Below are 19,718 nucleotides of genomic sequence, written 5' to 3' on the forward strand. Positions count from 1 at the left end.
CGTTCAGTTACGTATTGCTCCTCCTATGTTGTTCTCTCTCTCTCCTCCTATGTTGTTCATCTCTCTCTCTCCTCCTATGTTGTTCATCTCTCTCTCCTCCTATGTTGTTCATCTCTCTCTCTCCTCCTATGTTGTTCATCTCTCTCTCTCCTCCTATGTTGTTCATCTCTCTCTCCTCCTATGTTGTTCATCTCTCTCTCCTCCTATGTTGTTCATCTCTCTCTCCTCCTATGTTGTTCATCTCTCTCTCCTCCTATGTTGTTCATCTCTCTCTCCTCCTATGTTGTTCATCTCTCTCTCCTCCTATGTTGTTCATCTCTCTCTCCTCCTATGTTGTTCATCTCTCTCTCTCCTCCTATGTTGTTCATCTCTCTCTCCTCCTATGTTGTTCACCTCTCTCTCCTCCTATGTTGTTCACCTCTCTCTCTCCTCCTATGTTGTTCATCTCTCTCTCCTCCTATGTTGTTCATCTCTCTCCTCCTATGTTGTTCTCTCCTCCTATGTTGTTCATCTCTCTCTCTCCTCCTATGTTGTTCACCTCTCTCTCCTCTATGTTGTTCATCTCCTCCTATGTTGTTCATCTCTCTCTCTCTCCTCCTATGTTGTTCATCTCTCTCTCTCCTCCTATGTTGTTCATCTCTCTCTCTCCTCCTATGTTGTTCATCTCTCTCTCTCCTCCTATGTTGTTCATCTCTCCTCTCTCTCCTCCTATGTTGTTCATCTCTCTCTCCTCCTATGTTGTTCATCTCTCTCTCCTCCTATGTTGTTCATCTCTCTCTCTCCTCCTATGTTGTTCATCTCTCTCTCCTCCTATGTTGTTCATCTCTCTCTCTCCTCCTATGTTGTTCATCTCTCTCTCTCCTCCTATGTTGTTCATCTCTCTCTCTCCTCCTATGTTGTTCATCTCTCTCTCCTCCTATGTTGTTCACCTCTCTCTCTCCTCCTATGTTGTTCATCTCTCTCTCTCCTCCTATGTTGTTCATCTCTCTCTCTCCTCCTATGTTGTTCATCTCTCTCTCTCCTCCTATGTTGTTCATCTCTCTCTCCTCCTATGTTGTTCACCTCTCTCTCTCCTCCTATGTTGTTCATCTCTCTCCTCCTCTCTCCTCCTATGTTGTTCATCTCTCCTATGTTGTCTCTCCTCTCTCTCTCTCCTCCTATGTTGTTCATCTCTCTCTCCTCCTATGTTGTTCATCTCTCTCTCCTCCTATGTTGTTCATCTCTCTCTCCTCCTATGTTGTTCATCTCTCTCCTCCTATGTTGTTCATCTCTCTCTCCTCCTCCTGTTGTTCATCTCTCTCTCTCCTCCTATGTTGTTCATCTCTCTCTCCTCCTATGTTGTTCATCTCTCTCTCCTCCTATGTTGTTCATCTCTCTCTCTCCTCCTATGTTGTTCATCTCTCTCTCCTCCTATGTTGTTCATCTCTCTCTCTCCTCCTATGTTGTTCATCTCTCTCTCTCCTCCTATGTTGTTCATCTCTCTCTCCTCCTATGTTGTTCATCTCTCTCTCTCCTCCTATGTTGTTCATCTCTCTCTCTCTCCTCCTATGTTGTTCATCTCTCTCTCTCCTCCTATGTTGTTCATCTCTCTCTCTCCTATGTTGTTCATCTCTCTCTCCTCCTATGTTGTTCATCTCTCTCTCCTCCTCCTATGTTGTTCACCTCTCTCTCTCCTCCTATGTTGTTCTCTCCTCTGTTGTTCATCTCTCTCTCTCCTATGTTGTTCATCTCTCTCTCTCCTCCTATGTTGTTCATCTCTCTCTCCTCCTATGTTGTTCATCTCTCTCTCTCCTCCTATGTTGTTCATCTCTCTCTCCTCCTATGTTGTTCATCTCTCTCTCCTCCTATGTTGTTCATCTCTCTCTCCTCCTATGTTGTTCATCTCTCTCTCCTCCTATGTTGTTCATCTCTCTCTCTCCTCCTATGTTGTTTCTCTCTCTCTCCTCCTATGTTGTTCATCTCTCTCTCTCCTCCTATGTTGTTCATCTCTCTCTCCTCCTATGTTGTTCACCTCTCTCTCCTCCTATGTTGTTCATCTCTCTCTCCTCCTATGTTGTTCATCTCTCTCTCCTCCTATGTTGTTCATCTCTCTCTCTCCTCCTATGTTGTTCATCTCTCTCTCCTCTATGTTGTTCATCTCTCTCCTCCTATGTTGTTCATCTCTCTCTCCTCCTATGTTGTTCTCTCTCTCCTCCTCTCTCTCTCCTCCTATGTTGTTGTTCCTCTCTCTCTCTCCTCCTATGTTGTTCATCTCTCTCTCCTCCTATGTTGTTCATCTCTCTCTCCTCCTATGTTGTTCATGTTGTTCTCTCTCTCCTCCTATGTTGTTCATCTCTCTCTCTCCTATGTTGTTCATCTCTCTCTCCTCCTATGTTGTTCATTCTCTCCTCCTATGTTGTTCATCTCTCTCTCCTCCTATGTTGTTCATCTCTCTCTCTCCTCCTATGTTGTTCATCTCTCTCCTCCTATGTTGTTCTCTCTCTCTCCTCCTATGTTGTTCTCTCTCTCCTATGTTGTTCATCTCTCTCCTCCTATGTTGTTCATCTCTCTCTCCTCCTATGTTGTTCATCTCTCTCTCTCCTCCTATGTTGTTCATCTCTCTCTCCTCCTATGTTGTTCATCTCTCTCTCCTCCTATGTTGTTCTCTCTCCTCCTATGTTGTTCATCTCTCTCTCTCCTCCTATGTTGTTTCTCCTCCTATGTTGTTCATCTCTCTCCTCCTATGTTGTTCATCTCTCTCTCCTCCTATGTTGTTCATCTCTCTCCTCCTATGTTGTTCATCTCTCTCTCCTCCTATGTTGTTCATCTCTCTCTCTCTCCTCCTATGTTGTTCATCTCTCTCTCCTCCTATGTTGTTCATCTCTCTCTCTCCTCCTATGTTGTTCATCTCTCTCTCCTCCTATGTTGTTCATCTCTCTCTCTCCTCCTATGTTGTTCATCTCTCTCTCTCCTCCTATGTTGTTCATCTCTCTCTCCTCCTATGTTGTTCATCTCTCTCCTATGTTGTTCATCTCTCTCTCCTCCTATGTTGTTCATCTCTCTCTCTCCTCCTATGTTGTTCATCTCTCTCTCTCCTCCTATGTTGTTCACCTCTCTCTCTCCTCCTATGTTGTTCATCTCTCTCTCTCTCCTCCTATGTTGTTTGTCTCCTCCTATGTTGTTCATCTCTCTCCCTATGTTGTTCATCTCTCTCTCTCCTCTCTCCTCCTATGTTGTTCATCTCTCTCTCTCCTCCTATGTTGTTCACCTCTCTCTCTCCTCCTATGTTGTTCATCTCTCTCTCCTCCTATGTTGTTCATCTCTCTCTCTCCTCCTATGTTGTTCATCTCTCTCTCCTCCTATGTTGTTCATCTCTCTCTCCTCCTATGTTGTTCATCTCTCTCTCTCCTCCTATGTTGTTCATCTCTCTCTCTCCTCCTATGTTGTTCATCTCTCTCTCCTCCTATGTTGTTCATCTCTCTCTCTCCTCCTATGTTGTTCATCTCTCTCTCCTCCTATGTTGTTCATCTCTCTCTCTCCTCCTATGTTGTTCATCTCTCTCTCCTCCTATGTTGTTCATCTCTCTCTCCTCCTATGTTGTTCATCTCTCTCTCCTCCTATGTTGTTCATCTCTCTCTCTCCTCCTATGTTGTTCATCTCTCTCTCTCCTCCTATGTTGTTCATCTCTCTCTCCTCCTATGTTGTTCATCTCTCTCTCCTCCTATGTTGTTCATCTCTCTCTCTCCTCCTATGTTGTTCATCTCTCTCTCCTCCTATGTTGTTCATCTCTCTCTCCTCCTATGTTGTTCATCTCTCTCTCCTCCTATGTTGTTCATCTCTCTCTCTCCTCCTATGTTGTTCATCTCTCTCTCTCCTCCTATGTTGTTCATCTCTCTCTCTCCTATGTTGTTCATCTCCTCCTATGTTGTTCATCTCTCTCTCCTCCTATGTTGTTCATCTCTCTCTCCTCCTATGTTGTTCATCTCTCTCTCCTCCTATGTTGTTCATCTCTCTCTCTCCTATGTTGTTCTCCTCCTATGTTGTTTCTCTCTCTCTCCTCCTATGTTGTTCACCTCTCTCTCTCCTCCTATGTTGTCCTCTATGTTGTTCTCTCTCTCTCTCCTCCTATGTTGTTCATCTCTCTCTCCTCCTATGTTGTTCATCTCTCTCTCTCCTCCTATGTTGTTCTCTCTCTCTCTCTCCTCCTATGTTGTTCTCTCTCCTCCTATGTTGTTCATCTCTCTCTCTCCTCCTATGTTGTTCATCTCTCTCTCCTCTCACCTCTCTCTCTCCTCCTATGTTGTTCATCTCTCTCTCCTCCTATGTTGTTCACCTCTCTCTCTCCTCCTATGTTGTTCATCTCTCTCTCTCCTCCTATGTTGTTCATCTCTCTCTCCTCCTATGTTGTTCATCTCTCTCTCTCCTCCTATGTTGTTCATCTCTCTCTCTCCTCCTATGTTGTTCATCTCTCTCTCTCCTCCTATGTTGTTCATCTCTCTCTCCTCCTATGTTGTTCATCTCTCTCTCTCCTCCTATGTTGTTCATCTCTCTCTCTCCTCCTATGTTGTTCATCTCTCTCTCCTCCTATGTTGTTCATCTCTCTCTCCTCCTATGTTGTTCATCTCTCTCTCCTCCTATGTTGTTCATCTCTCTCTCCTCCTATGTTGTTCATCTCTCTCTCCTCCTATGTTGTTCATCTCTCTCTCTCCTCCTATGTTGTTCACCTCTCTCTCCTCCTATGTTGTTCATCTCTCTCTCCTCCTATGTTGTTCATCTCTCTCTCCTCCTATGTTGTTCATCTCTCTCTCCTCCTATGTTGTTCATCTCTCTCTCCTCCTATGTTGTTCATCTCTCTCTCTCCTCCTATGTTGTTCTCTCTCTCTCTCCTATGTTGTTCATCTCTCTCTCCTATGTTGTTCTCTCTCCTCCTATGTTGTTCATCTCTCTCTCTCCTCCTATGTTGTTCATCTCTCTCTCTCCTCCTATGTTGTTCATCTCTCTCTCCTCCTATGTTGTTCATCTCTCTCTCTCCTCCTATGTTGTTCATCTCTCTCTCCTCCTATGTTGTTCACCTCTCTCTCTCCTCCTGTTGTTCACCTCTCTCCATGTTGTTCATCTCTCTCTCTCCTCCTATGTTGTTCATCTCTCTCTCCTCCTATGTTGTTCATCTCTCTCTCTCTCCTATGTTGTTCATCGACAAAGTTCTCCTCCGATGTTGACTCTGGATCTCGTCTCTCCTCCTGTGTTGTTGAGCTGTCATCTAACTTTGTGTGTGTGTTCCTGTTTCAGTCTGGAGTCAAATATTGTGAACGGCTTTGCCCTATGACCCTCTCACTTCCTGCCTAGGACATGAACGAGCCATCTAGCTCCTCCTATGTTGTTCACCTCTGTCCTCCTCCTAGCTGGAGAACCCTCCTCACACCTGGTGAGACACACACACCTCTCTCATCTTGCTCTCTTTCTCTTTCTCCTCTTGTTCTCTCGTTCTCTCAACTCTCTCTAACCTCTCTCTCATTTCTCTAACCTCTCTCTCTCCTATCTTCTCTCATTTCTCTCTCTCATTTCTCTCTCACTTCTCTCTCTCATTTCTCTCTCACTCTCTCTCTCATTTCTCTCTCACTTCTCTCTCTCATTTCTCTCACTTCTCTCTCTCATTTCTCTCTCATTTCTCTCTCACCTCCTCTCTCACTTCTCTCTCTCACCTCTCACCTCACCTCTCATTTCTCTCTCTCTCTCTCCCTCTAGGTATATTAGGAGGGTTGTTGAGGGCTCAGACTCTGTGTGCCTCTGCTGTCCAGAAGACCTCGTCTCACTACAACATGCACAGCCTGTATGGCCTTCTAGAAGCTAAGGCCTCGGCTCGGTCAGTACGACACGTACACACTCTGTAACACCACCTAACACTCTGTTACACCACCTGACACTCTGTTACACCACCTAACACTCTGTTACACCACCTAACACTCTGTTACACCACCCAACACTCTGTTACACCACCCAACACTCTGTTACACCACCCAACACTCTGTTACACCACCCAACACTCTGTTACACCACCCAACACTCTGTTACACCACCCAACACTCTGTTACACCACCCAACACTCTGTTACACCACCTAACACTCTGTTACACCACCTAACACTCTGTTACACCACCTAACACTCTGTTACACCACCTAACACTCTGTTACACCACCTAACACTCTGTTACACCACCTAACACTCTGTTACACCACCCAACACTCTGTTACACCACCCAACACTCTGTTACACCACCCAACACTCTGTTACACCACCCAACACTCTGTTACACCACCCAACACTCTGTTACACCACCTAACACTCTGTTACACCACCTAACACTCTGTTACACCACCTAACACTCTGTTACACCACCTAACACTCTGTTACACCACCTAACTAGGATACAGTCAGACGTGACCAATACACCACCTAACTAGGATACAGTCAGACGTGACCAATACACCACCTAACTAGGATACAGTCAGACATGACCAACACACCACCTAACTAGGATACAGCCAGACATGACCAATACACCACCTAACTAGGATACAGTCAGACGTGACCAATACACCACCTAACTAGGATACAGTCAGACGTGACCAATACACCACCTAACTAGGATACAGTCAGACATGACCAACACACCACCTGACTAGGATACAGTCAGACATGACCAATACACCACCTAACTAGGATACAGTCAGACGTGACCAATACACCACCTGACTAGGATACAGTCAGACATGACCAATACACCACCTAACTAGGACACAGTCAGACACAACTAGGATACAGTCAGACGTGACCAATACACCACCTAACTAGGACACAGTCAGACACAACTAGGATACAGTCAGACGTGACCAGTACACCACCTAACTAGGATACAGTCAGACACAACTAGGATACAGTCAGACATGACCAACACCACCTAACTAGGATACAGTCAGACATGACCAATACACCACCTAACTAGGATACAGTCAGACGTGACCAATACACCACCTAACTAGGATACAGTCAGACGTGACCAATACACCACCTAACTAGGATACAGTCAGACGTGACCAACACACCACCTAACTAGGATACAGTCAGACAGAACTAGGATACAGTCAGACGTGACCAATACACCACCTAACTAGGATACAGTCAGACGTGACCAACACACCACCTAACTAGGATACAGTCAGACACAACTAGGATACAGACTGACGTGACCAACACACCACCTAACTAGGATACAGTCAGACGTGACCAATACACCACCTAACTAGGATACAGTCAGACGTGACCAATACACCACCTAACTAGGATACAGTCAGACACAACTAGGATACAGTCAGACATGACCAATACACCACCTAACTAGGATACAGTCAGACACAACTAGGATACAGTCAGACGTGACCAACACACCACCTAACTAGGATACAGTCAGACGTGACCAATACACCACCTAACTAGAATACAGTCAGACGTGACCAATACACCACCTAACTAGGATACAGTCAGACGTGACCAATACACCACCTAACTAGGATACAGTCAGACGTGACCAATACACCACCTAACTAGGATACAGTCAGACACAACTAGGATACAGTCAGACGTGACCAACACACCAACTAACTAGGATACAGTCAGACACAACTAGGATACAGTCAGACGTGACCAACACACCACCTAACTAGGACACAGTCAGACACAATTAGGATACAGTCAGACGTGACCAATACACCACCTAACTAGGATACAGTCAGACGTGACCAATACACCACCTAACTAGGACACAGTCAGACACAACTAGGATACAGTCAGACGTGACCAACACACCACCTAACTAGGACACAGTCAGACACAATTAGGATACAGTCAGACGTGACCAATACACCACCTAACTAGGATACAGTCAGACGTGACCAACACACCACCTAACTAGGATACAGTCAGACGTGACCAATACACCACCTAACTAGGATACAGTCAGACGTGACCAACACACCACCTAACTAGGATACAGTCAGACACAACTAGGATACAGACTGACGTGACCAACACACCACCTAACTAGGATACAGTCAGACATGACCAATACACCACCTAACTAGGATACAGTCAGACACAACTAGGATACAGTCAGACATGACCAATACACCACCTAACTAGGATACAGTCAGACACAACTAGGATACAGTCTGACGTGACCAACACACCACCTAACTAGGATACAGTCAGACGTGACCAATACACCACCTAACTAGGATACAGTCAGACGTGACCAATACACCACCTAACTAGGATACAGTCAGACATGACCAATACACCACCTAACTAGGATACAGTCAGACACAACTAGGATACAGACTGACGTGACCAACACACCACCTAACTAGGATACAGTCAGACGTGACCAATACACCACCTAACTAGGATACAGTCAGACGTGACCAACACACCACCTAACTAGGATACAGTCAGACATGACCAATACACCACCTAACTAGGATACAGTCAGACATGACCAATACACCACCTAACTAGGATACAGTCAGACACAACTAGGATACAGTCAGACGTGACCAACACACCACCTAACTAGGATACAGTCAGACGTGACCAATACACCACCTAACTAGGATACAGTCAGACGTGACCAACACACCACCTAACTAGGATACAGTCAGACACAACTAGGATACAGTCAGACGTGACCAATACACCACCTAACTAGGATACAGTCAGACGTGACCAACACACCACCTAACTAGGATACAGTCAGACGTGACCAACACACCACCTAACTAGGATACAGTCAGACGTGACCAACACCACCTAACTAGGATACAGTCAGACACAACTAGGATACAGTCAGACGTGACCAACACACCACCTAACTAGGATACAGTCAGACACAACTAGTATACAGTCGGACGTGACCAACACACCACCTAACTAGGATACAGTCAGACGTGACCAATACACCACCTAACTAGGATACAGTCAGACGTGACCAATACACCACCTAACTAGGACACAGTCAGACACAACTAGGATACAGTCAGACGTGACCAATACACCACCTAACTAGGATACAGTCAGACACAACTAGGATACAGTCAGACGTGACCAATACACCACCTAACTAGGATACAGTCAGACGTGACCAACACACCACCTAACTAGGATACAGTCAGACAGAACTAGGATACAGTCAGACGTGACCAACACACCACCTAACTAGGATACAGTCAGACGTGACCAATACACCACCTAACTAGGATACAGTCAGACAGAACTAGGATACAGTCAGACGTGACCAACACACCACCTAACTAGGATACAGTCAGACGTGACCAACACACCACCTAACTAGGATACAGTCAGACGTGACCAACACCACCTAACTAGGATACAGTCAGACACAACTAGGATACAGTCAGACGTGACCAATACACCACCTAACTAGGATACAGTCAGACACAACTAGGATACAGTCAGACGTGACCAACACACCAACTAACTAGGATACAGTCAGACACAACGAGGATACAGACTGACGTGACCAACACACCACCTAACTAGGATACAGTCAGACATGACCAATACACCACCTAACTAGGATACAGTCAGACATGACCAACACAACCTAACTAGGATACAGTCAGACACAACTAGGATACAGTCAGACGTGACCAATACACCACCTAACTAGGATACAGTCAGACACAACTAGGATACAGACTGACGTGACCAACACACCACCTAACTAGGATACAGTCAGACATGACCAACACCACCTAACTAGGATACAGTCAGACACAACTAGGATACAGTCAGACACAACTAGGATACAGTCAGACACAACTAGGATACAGTCAGACGTGACCAATACACCACCTAACTAGGATACAGTCAGACGTGACCAACACACCACCTAACTAGGATATAGTCAGACACAACTAGGATACAGTCAGACGTGACCAACACACCACCTAACTAGGATACAGTCAGACGTGACCAGTACACCACCTAACTAGGATACAGTCAGACAGAACTAGGATACAGTCAGACTTGACCAACACACCACCTAACTAGGATACAGTCAGACGTGACCAATACACCACCTAACTAGGATACAGTCAGACGTGACCAACACACCACCTAACTAGGATACAGTCAGACGTGACCAACACACCACCTAACTAGGATACAGTCAGACGTGACCAATACACCACCTAACTAGGATACAGTCAGACGTGACCAATACACCACCTAACTAGGATACAGTCAGACACAACTAGGATACAGTCAGACGTGACCAACACACCACCTAACTAGGATACAGTCAGACACAACTAGTATACAGTCGGACGTGACCAACACACCACCTAACTAGGATACAGTCAGACGTGACCAATACACCACCTAACTAGGATACAGTCAGACGTGACCAATACACCACCTAACTAGGACACAGTCAGACACAACTAGGATACAGTCAGACGTGACCAATACACCACCTAACTAGGATACAGTCAGACACAACTAGGATACAGTCAGACGTGACCAATACACCACCTAACTAGGATACAGTCAGACGTGACCAATACACCACCTAACTAGGACACAGTCAGACACAACTAGGATACAGTCAGACGTGACCAATACACCACCTAACTAGGATACAGTCAGACGTGACCAACACACCACCTAACTAGGATACAGTCAGACGTGACCAATACACCACCTAACTAGGATACAGTCAGACGTGACCAATACACCACCTAACTAGGATACAGACTGACATGACCAACACCACCTAACTAGGATACAGTCAGACACAACTAGGATACAGTCAGACACAACTAGGATACAGTCAGACACAACTAGGATACAGTCAGACGTGACCAATACACCACCTAACTAGGATACAGTCAGACATGACCAATACACCACCTAACTCCGATACAGTCAGACACAACTAGGATACAGACTGACGTGACCAACACACCACCTAACTAGGATACAGTCAGACATGACCAATACACCACCTAACTAGGATACAGTCAGACGTGACCAACACCACCTAACTAGGATACAGTCAGACACGACTAGGATACAGTCAGACGTGACCAACACACCAACTAACTAGGATACAGTCAGACACAACGAGGATACAGACTGACTGACTGACGTGACCAACACACCACCTAACTAGGATACAGTCAGACGTGACCAATACACCACCTAACTAGGATACAGTCAGACGTGACCAACACACCACCTAACTAGGATACAGTCAGACAGAACTAGGATACAGTCAGACGTGACCAACACACCACCTAACTAGGATACAGTCAGACGTGACCAATACACCACCTAACTAGGATACAGTCAGACACAACTAGGATACAGTCAGACGTGACCAATACACCACCTAACTAGGATACAGTCAGACGTGACCAACACACCACCTAACTAGGATACAGTCAGACGTGACCAATACACCACCTAACTAGGATACAGTCAGACGTGACCAACACCACCTAACTAGGATACAGTCAGACACGACTAGGATACAGTCAGACGTGACCAACACACCAACTAACTAGGATACAGTCAGACACAACGAGGATACAGACTGACTGACTGACGTGACCAACACACCACCTAACTAGGATACAGTCAGACGTGACCAACACACCACCTAACTAGGATACAGTCAGACGTGACCAGTACACCACCTAACTAGGATACAGTCAGACAGAACTAGGATACAGTCAGACTTGACCAACACACCACCTAACTAGGATACAGTCAGACGTGACCAATACACCACCTAACTAGGATACAGTCAGACGTGACCAACACACCACCTAACTAGGATACAGTCAGACGTGACCAACACACCACCTAACTAGGATACAGTCAGACGTGACCAATACACCACCTAACTAGAATACAGTCAGACGTGACCAATACACCACCTAACTAGAATACAGTCAGACGTGACCAATACACCACCTAACTAGAATACAGTCAGACGTGACCAACACACCACCTAACTAGAATACAGTCAGACGTGACCAATACACCACCTAACTAGAATACAGTCAGACGTGACCAATACACCACCTAACTAGGATACAGTCAGACGTGACCAATACACCACCTAACTAGGATACAGTCAGACGTGACCAATACACCACCTAACTAGGATACAGTCAGACACAACTAGGATACAGCCAGACACAACTAGGATACAGTCAGACGTGACCAATACACCACCTAACTAGGATACAGTCAGACACAACTAGGATACAGTCAGACGTGACCAACACACCAACTAACTAGGATACAGTCAGACACAACGAGGATACAGACTGACGTGACCAACACACCATCTAACTAGGATACAGTCAGACATGACCAATACACCACTTAACTAGGATACAGTCAGACGTGACCAATACACCACCTAACTAGGATACAGTCAGACACAACTAGGATACAGTCAGACGTGACCAACACACCAACTAACTAGGATACAGTCAGACACAACTAGGATACAGACTGACATGACCAACACCACCTAACTAGGATACAGTCAGACACAACTAGGATACAGTCAGACACAACTAGGATACAGTCAGACACAACTAGGATACAGTCAGACGTGACCAATACACCACCTAACTAGGATACAGTCAGACATGACCAATACACCACCTAACTCCGATACAGTCAGACACAACTAGGATACAGACTGACGTGACCAACACACCACCTAACTAGGATACAGTCAGACATGACCAATACACCACCTAACTAGGATACAGTCAGACGTGACCAACACCACCTAACTAGGATACAGTCAGACACGACTAGGATACAGTCAGACGTGACCAACACACCACCTAACTAGGATACAGTCAGACACAACGAGGATACAGACTGACGTGACCAACACACCACCTAACTAGGATACAGTCAGACGTGACCAACACACCACCTAACTAGGATACAGTCAGACGTGACCAGTACACCACCTAACTAGGATACAGTCAGACAGAACTAGGATACAGTCAGACGTGACCAACACACCACCTAACTAGGATACAGTCAGACGTGACCAATACACCACCTAACTAGGATACAGGCAGACGTGACCAACACACCACCTAACTAGGATACAGTCAGACATGACCAATACACCACCTAACTAGGATACAGTCAGACGTGACCAATACACCACCTAACTAGGATACAGTCAGACGTGACCAACACACCACCTAACTAGGATACAGTCAGACGTGACCAACACACCACCTAACTAGGATACAGTCAGACGTGACCAACACACCACCTAACTAGGATACAGTCAGACACAACTAGGATACAGTCAGACACAACTAGGATACAGTCAGACATGACCAACACCACCTAACTAGGATACAGTCAGACACAACTAGGATACAGTCAGACGTGACCAACACACCACCTAACTAGGATACAGTCAGACGTGACCAATACACCACCTAACTAGGATACAGTCAGACGTGACCAATACACCACCTAACTAGGATACAGTCAGACGTGACCAATACACCACCTAACTAGGATACAGTCAGACGTGACCAATACACCACCTAACTAGGATACAGTCAGACGTGACCAATACACCACCTAACTAGGATACAGTCAGACACAACTAGGATACAGTCAGACGTGACCAACACACCACCTAACTAGGATAAAGTCAGACATGACCAACACACCACCTAACTAGGATACAGTCAGACATGACCAATACACCACCTAACTAGGATACAGTCAGACGTGACCAATACACCACCTAACTAGGATACAGTCAGACGTGACCAATACACCACCTAACTAGGATACAGTCAGACATGACCAACACACCACCTGACTAGGATACAGTCAGACATGACCAATACACCACCTAACTAGGATACAGTCAGACGTGACCAACACACCACCTAACTAGGATACAGTCAGACGTGACCAATACACCACCTAACTAGGATACAGTCAGACGTGACCAATACACCACCTAACTAGGACACAGTCAGACACAACTAGGATACAGTCAGACGTGACCAATACACCACCTAACTAGGATACAGTCAGACACAACTAGGATACAGTCAGACATGACCAATACACCACCTAACTAGGATACAGTCAGACGTGACCAATACACCACCTAACTAGGACACAGTCAGACACAACTAGGATACAGTCAGACGTGACCAATACACCACCTAACTAGGATACAGTCAGACGTGACCAATACACCACCTAACTAGGACACAGTCAGACACAACTAGGATACAGTCAGACGTGACCAACACACCACCTAACTAGGATACAGTCAGACGTGACCAATACACCACCTAACTAGGATACAGTCAGACGTGACCAATACACCACCTAACTAGGATACAGTCAGACACAACTAGGATACAGTCAGACGTGACCAATACACCACCTAACTAGGATACAGTCAGACACAACTAGGATACAGTCAGACGTGACCAATACACCAACTAACTAGGATACAGTCAGACACAACGAGGATACAGACTGACGTGACCAACACACCACCTAACTAGGATACAGTCAGACATGACCAATACACCACCTAACTAGGATACAGTCAGACATGACCAACACAACCTAACTAGGATACAGTCAGACACAACTAGGATACAGTCAGACGTGACCAATACACCACCTAACTAGGATACAGTCAGACACAACTAGGATACAGACTGACGTGACCAACACACCACCTAACTAGGATACAGTCAGACATGACCAACACCACCTAACTAGGATACAGTCAGACACAACTAGGATACAGTCAGACACAACTAGGATACAGTCAGACACAACTAGGATACAGTCAGACGTGACCAATACACCACCTAACTAGGATACAGTCAGACGTGACCAACACACCACCTAACTAGGATATAGTCAGACACGACTAGGATACAGTCAGACGTGACCAACACACCACCTAACTAGGATACAGTCAGACGTGACCAGTACACCACCTAACTAGGATACAGTCAGACAGAACTAGGATACAGTCAGACTTGACCAACACACCACCTAACTAGGATACAGTCAGACGTGACCAATACACCACCTAACTAGGATACAGTCAGACGTGACCAACACACCACCTAACTAGGATACAGTCAGACGTGACCAACACACCACCTAACTAGGATACAGTCAGACGTGACCAATACACCACCTAACTAGGATACAGTCAGACGTGACCAATACACCACCTAACTAGGATACAGTCAGACACAACTAGGATACAGTCAGACGTGACCAACACACCACCTAACTAGGATACAGTCAGACACAACTAGTATACAGTCGGACGTGACCAACACACCACCTAACTAGGATACAGTCAGACGTGACCAATACACCACCTAACTAGGATACAGTCAGACGTGACCAATACACCACCTAACTAGGACACAGTCAGACACAACTAGGATACAGTCAGACGTGACCAATACACCACCTAACTAGGATACAGTCAGACACAACTAGGATACAGTCAGACGTGACCAATACACCACCTAACTAGGATACAGTCAGACGTGACCAATACACCACCTAACTAGGATACAGTCAGACACAACTAGGATACAGTCAGACGTGACCAATACACCACCTAACTAGGATACAGTCAGACGTGACCAACACACCACCTAACTAGGATACAGTCAGACGTGACCAATACACCACCTAACTAGGATACAGTCAGACGTGACCAATACACCACCTAACTAGGATACAGACTGACATGACCAACACCACCTAACTAGGATACAGTCAGACACAACTAGGATACAGTCAGACACAACTAGGATACAGTCAGACACAACTAGGATACAGTCAGACGTGACCAATACACCACCTAACTAGGATACAGTCAGACATGACCAATACACCACCTAACTCCGATACAGTCAGACACAACTAGGATACAGACTGACGTGACCAACACACCACCTAACTAGGATACAGTCAGACATGACCAATACACCACCTAACTAGGATACAGTCAGACGTGACCAACACCACCTAACTAGGATACAGTCAGACACGACTAGGATACAGTCAGACGTGACCAACACACCAACTAACTAGGATACAGTCAGACACAACGAGGATACAGACTGACTGACTGACGTGACCAACACACCACCTAACTAGGATACAGTCAGACGTGACCAATACACCACCTAACTAGGATACAGTCAGACGTGACCAACACACCACCTAACTAGGATACAGTCAGACAGAACTAGGATACAGTCAGACGTGACCAACACACCACCTAACTAGGATACAGTCAGACGTGACCAATACACCACCTAACTAGGATACAGTCAGACAGAACTAGGATACAGTCAGACGTGACCAATACACCACCTAACTAGGATACAGTCAGACGTGACCAACACACCACCTAACTAGGATACAGTCAGACGTGACCAATACACCACCTAACTAGGATACAGTCAGACGTGACCAACACCACCTAACTAGGATACAGTCAGACACGACTAGGATACAGTCAGACGTGACCAACACACCAACTAACTAGGATACAGTCAGACACAACGAGGATACAGACTGACTGACTGACGTGACCAACACACCACCTAACTAGGATACAGTCAGACGTGACCAACACACCACCTAACTAGGATACAGTCAGACGTGACCAGTACACCACCTAACTAGGATACAGTCAGACAGAACTAGGATACAGTCAGACTTGACCAACACACCACCTAACTAGGATACAGTCAGACGTGACCAATACACCACCTAACTAGAATACAGTCAGACGTGACCAATACACCACCTAACTAGAATACAGTCAGACGTGACCAACACACCACCTAACTAGGATACAGTCAGACGTGACCAATACACCACCTAACTAGAATACAGTCAGACGTGACCAATACACCACCTAACTAGAATACAGTCAGACGTGACCAATACACCACCTAACTAGAATACAGTCAGACGTGACCAACACACCACCTAACTAGAATACAGTCAGACGTGACCAATACACCACCTAACTAGAATACAGTCAGACGTGACCAATACACCACCTAACTAGGATACAGTCAGACGTGACCAATACACCACCTAACTAGGATACAGTCAGACGTGACCAATACACCACCTAACTAGGATACAGTCAGACACAACTAGGATACAGCCAGACACAACTAGGATACAGTCAGACGTGACCAATACACCACCTAACTAGGATACAGTCAGACACAACTAGGATACAGTCAGACGTGACCAACACACCAACTAACTAGGATACAGTCAGACACAACGAGGATACAGACTGACGTGACCAACACACCATCTAACTAGGATACAGTCAGACATGACCAATACACCACTTAACTAGGATACAGTCAGACGTGACCAATACACCACCTAACTAGGATACAGTCAGACACAACTAGGATACAGTCAGACGTGACCAACACACCAACTAACTAGGATACAGTCAGACACAACTAGGATACAGACTGACATGACCAACACCACCTAACTAGGATACAGTCAGACACAACTAGGATACAGTCAGACACAACTAGGATACAGTCAGACACAACTAGGATACAGTCAGACGTGACCAATACACCACCTAACTAGGATACAGTCAGACATGACCAATACACCACCTAACTCCGATACAGTCAGACACAACTAGGATACAGACTGACGTGACCAACACACCACCTAACTAGGATACAGTCAGACATGACCAATACACCACCTAACTAGGATACAGTCAGACGTGACCAAACACCACCTAACTAGGATACAGTCAGACACGACTAGGATACAGTCAGACGTGACCAACACACCAACTAACTAGGATACAGTCAGACACAACGAGGATACAGACTGACGTGACCAACACACCACCTAACTAGGATACAGTCAGACGTGACCAACACACCACCTAACTAGGATACAGTCAGACGTGACCAGTACACCACCTAACTAGGATACAGTCAGACAGAACTAGGATACAGTCAGACGTGACCAACACACCACCTAACTAGGATACAGTCAGACGTGACCAATACACCACCTAACTAGGATACAGGCAGACGTGACCAACACACCACCTAACTAGGATACAGTCAGACATGACCAATACACCACCTAACTAGGATACAGTCAGACGTGACCAATACACCACCTAACTAGGATACAGTCAGACGTGACCAACACACCACCTAACTAGGATACAGTCAGACGTGACCAACACACCACCTAACTAGGATACAGTCAGACGTGACCAACACACCACCTAACTAGGATACAGTCAGACACAACTAGGATACAGTCAGACACAACTAGGATACAGTCAGACATGACCAACACCACCTAACTAGGATACAGTCAGACAGAACTAGGATACAGTCAGACGTGACCAACACACCACCTAACTAGGATACAGTCAGACGTGACCAATACACCACCTAACTAGGATACAGTCAGACGTGACCAATACACACCTAACTAGGATACAGTCAGACGTGACCAATACACCACCTAACTAGGATACAGTCAGACGTGACAGTCACACACACCTAACTAGGATACAGTCAGACGTGACCAATACACCACCTACCTAACTAGGATACAGTCAGACGTGACCAATACACCACCTAACTAGGATACAGTCAGACGTGACCAATACACCACCTAACTAGGATACAGTCAGACACCACCTAACTAGGATACAGTCAGACATGACCAATACACCACCTAACTAGGATACAGTCAGACATGACCAACACACCACCTAACTAGGATACAGTCAGACATGACCAATACACCACCTAACTCAGGATACAGTCAGTCAGACGTGACCAATACACCACCTAAATACAGTCACCTAACTAGGATACAGTCAGACGTGACCAATACACCACCTAACTAGGATACAGTCAGACAGTGACCAATACACCACCACCTAACTAGGATACAGTCAGACGTGACCAATACACCACCTAACTAGGATACAGTCAGACGTGACCAACACACCACCTAACTAGGATACAGTCAGACGTGACCAATACACCACCTAACTAGGATACAGTCAGACGTGACCAATACACCACCTAACTAGGATACAGTCAGACGTGACCAATACACCACCTAACTAGGACACAGTCAGACACAACTAGGATACAGTCAGACGACCAATACACCACCTAACTAGGATACACGTGACCAACACACCACCTAACTAGGATACAGTCAGACACAACTAGGATACAGTCAGACGTGACCAATACACCACCTAACTAGGATACAGTCAGACGTGACCAATACACCACCTAACTAGGATACAGTCAGACACTAACTAGGATACAGTCAGACGTGACCAATACACACCACCAGTCAGACACAACTAGGATACAGTCAGACGTGACCAATACACCACCTAACTAGGATACAGTCAGACGTGACCAACACACCACCTAACTAGGATACAGTCAGACGTGACCAATACACCACCTAACTAGGATACAGTCAGACGTGACCAATACACACCACCTAACTAGGATACAGTCACGGACCAATA

General features: G+C 45.8%; 1 long non-coding RNA gene across 1 annotated transcript; it reads right to left on the minus strand.

The window, feature by feature from the left end:
• Nucleotides 1-693: 693 nt before the first annotated feature.
• On the minus strand, nt 694-4,847 carry LOC127920274 (uncharacterized). The gene is made up of 4 exons (XR_008105558.1): nt 4,704-4,847; nt 4,261-4,651; nt 930-1,089; nt 694-823 (listed from the first exon to the last, which is right to left on the minus strand). It is a non-coding gene; the product is annotated as an uncharacterized LOC127920274 (long non-coding RNA).
• Nucleotides 4,848-19,718: the final 14,871 nt, after the last annotated feature.

This window comes from Oncorhynchus keta, unplaced genomic scaffold (genome assembly GCF_023373465.1).
Source record: "Oncorhynchus keta strain PuntledgeMale-10-30-2019 unplaced genomic scaffold, Oket_V2 Un_contig_18768_pilon_pilon, whole genome shotgun sequence".
Lineage (NCBI taxonomy): Eukaryota > Metazoa > Chordata > Actinopteri > Salmoniformes > Salmonidae > Oncorhynchus > Oncorhynchus keta.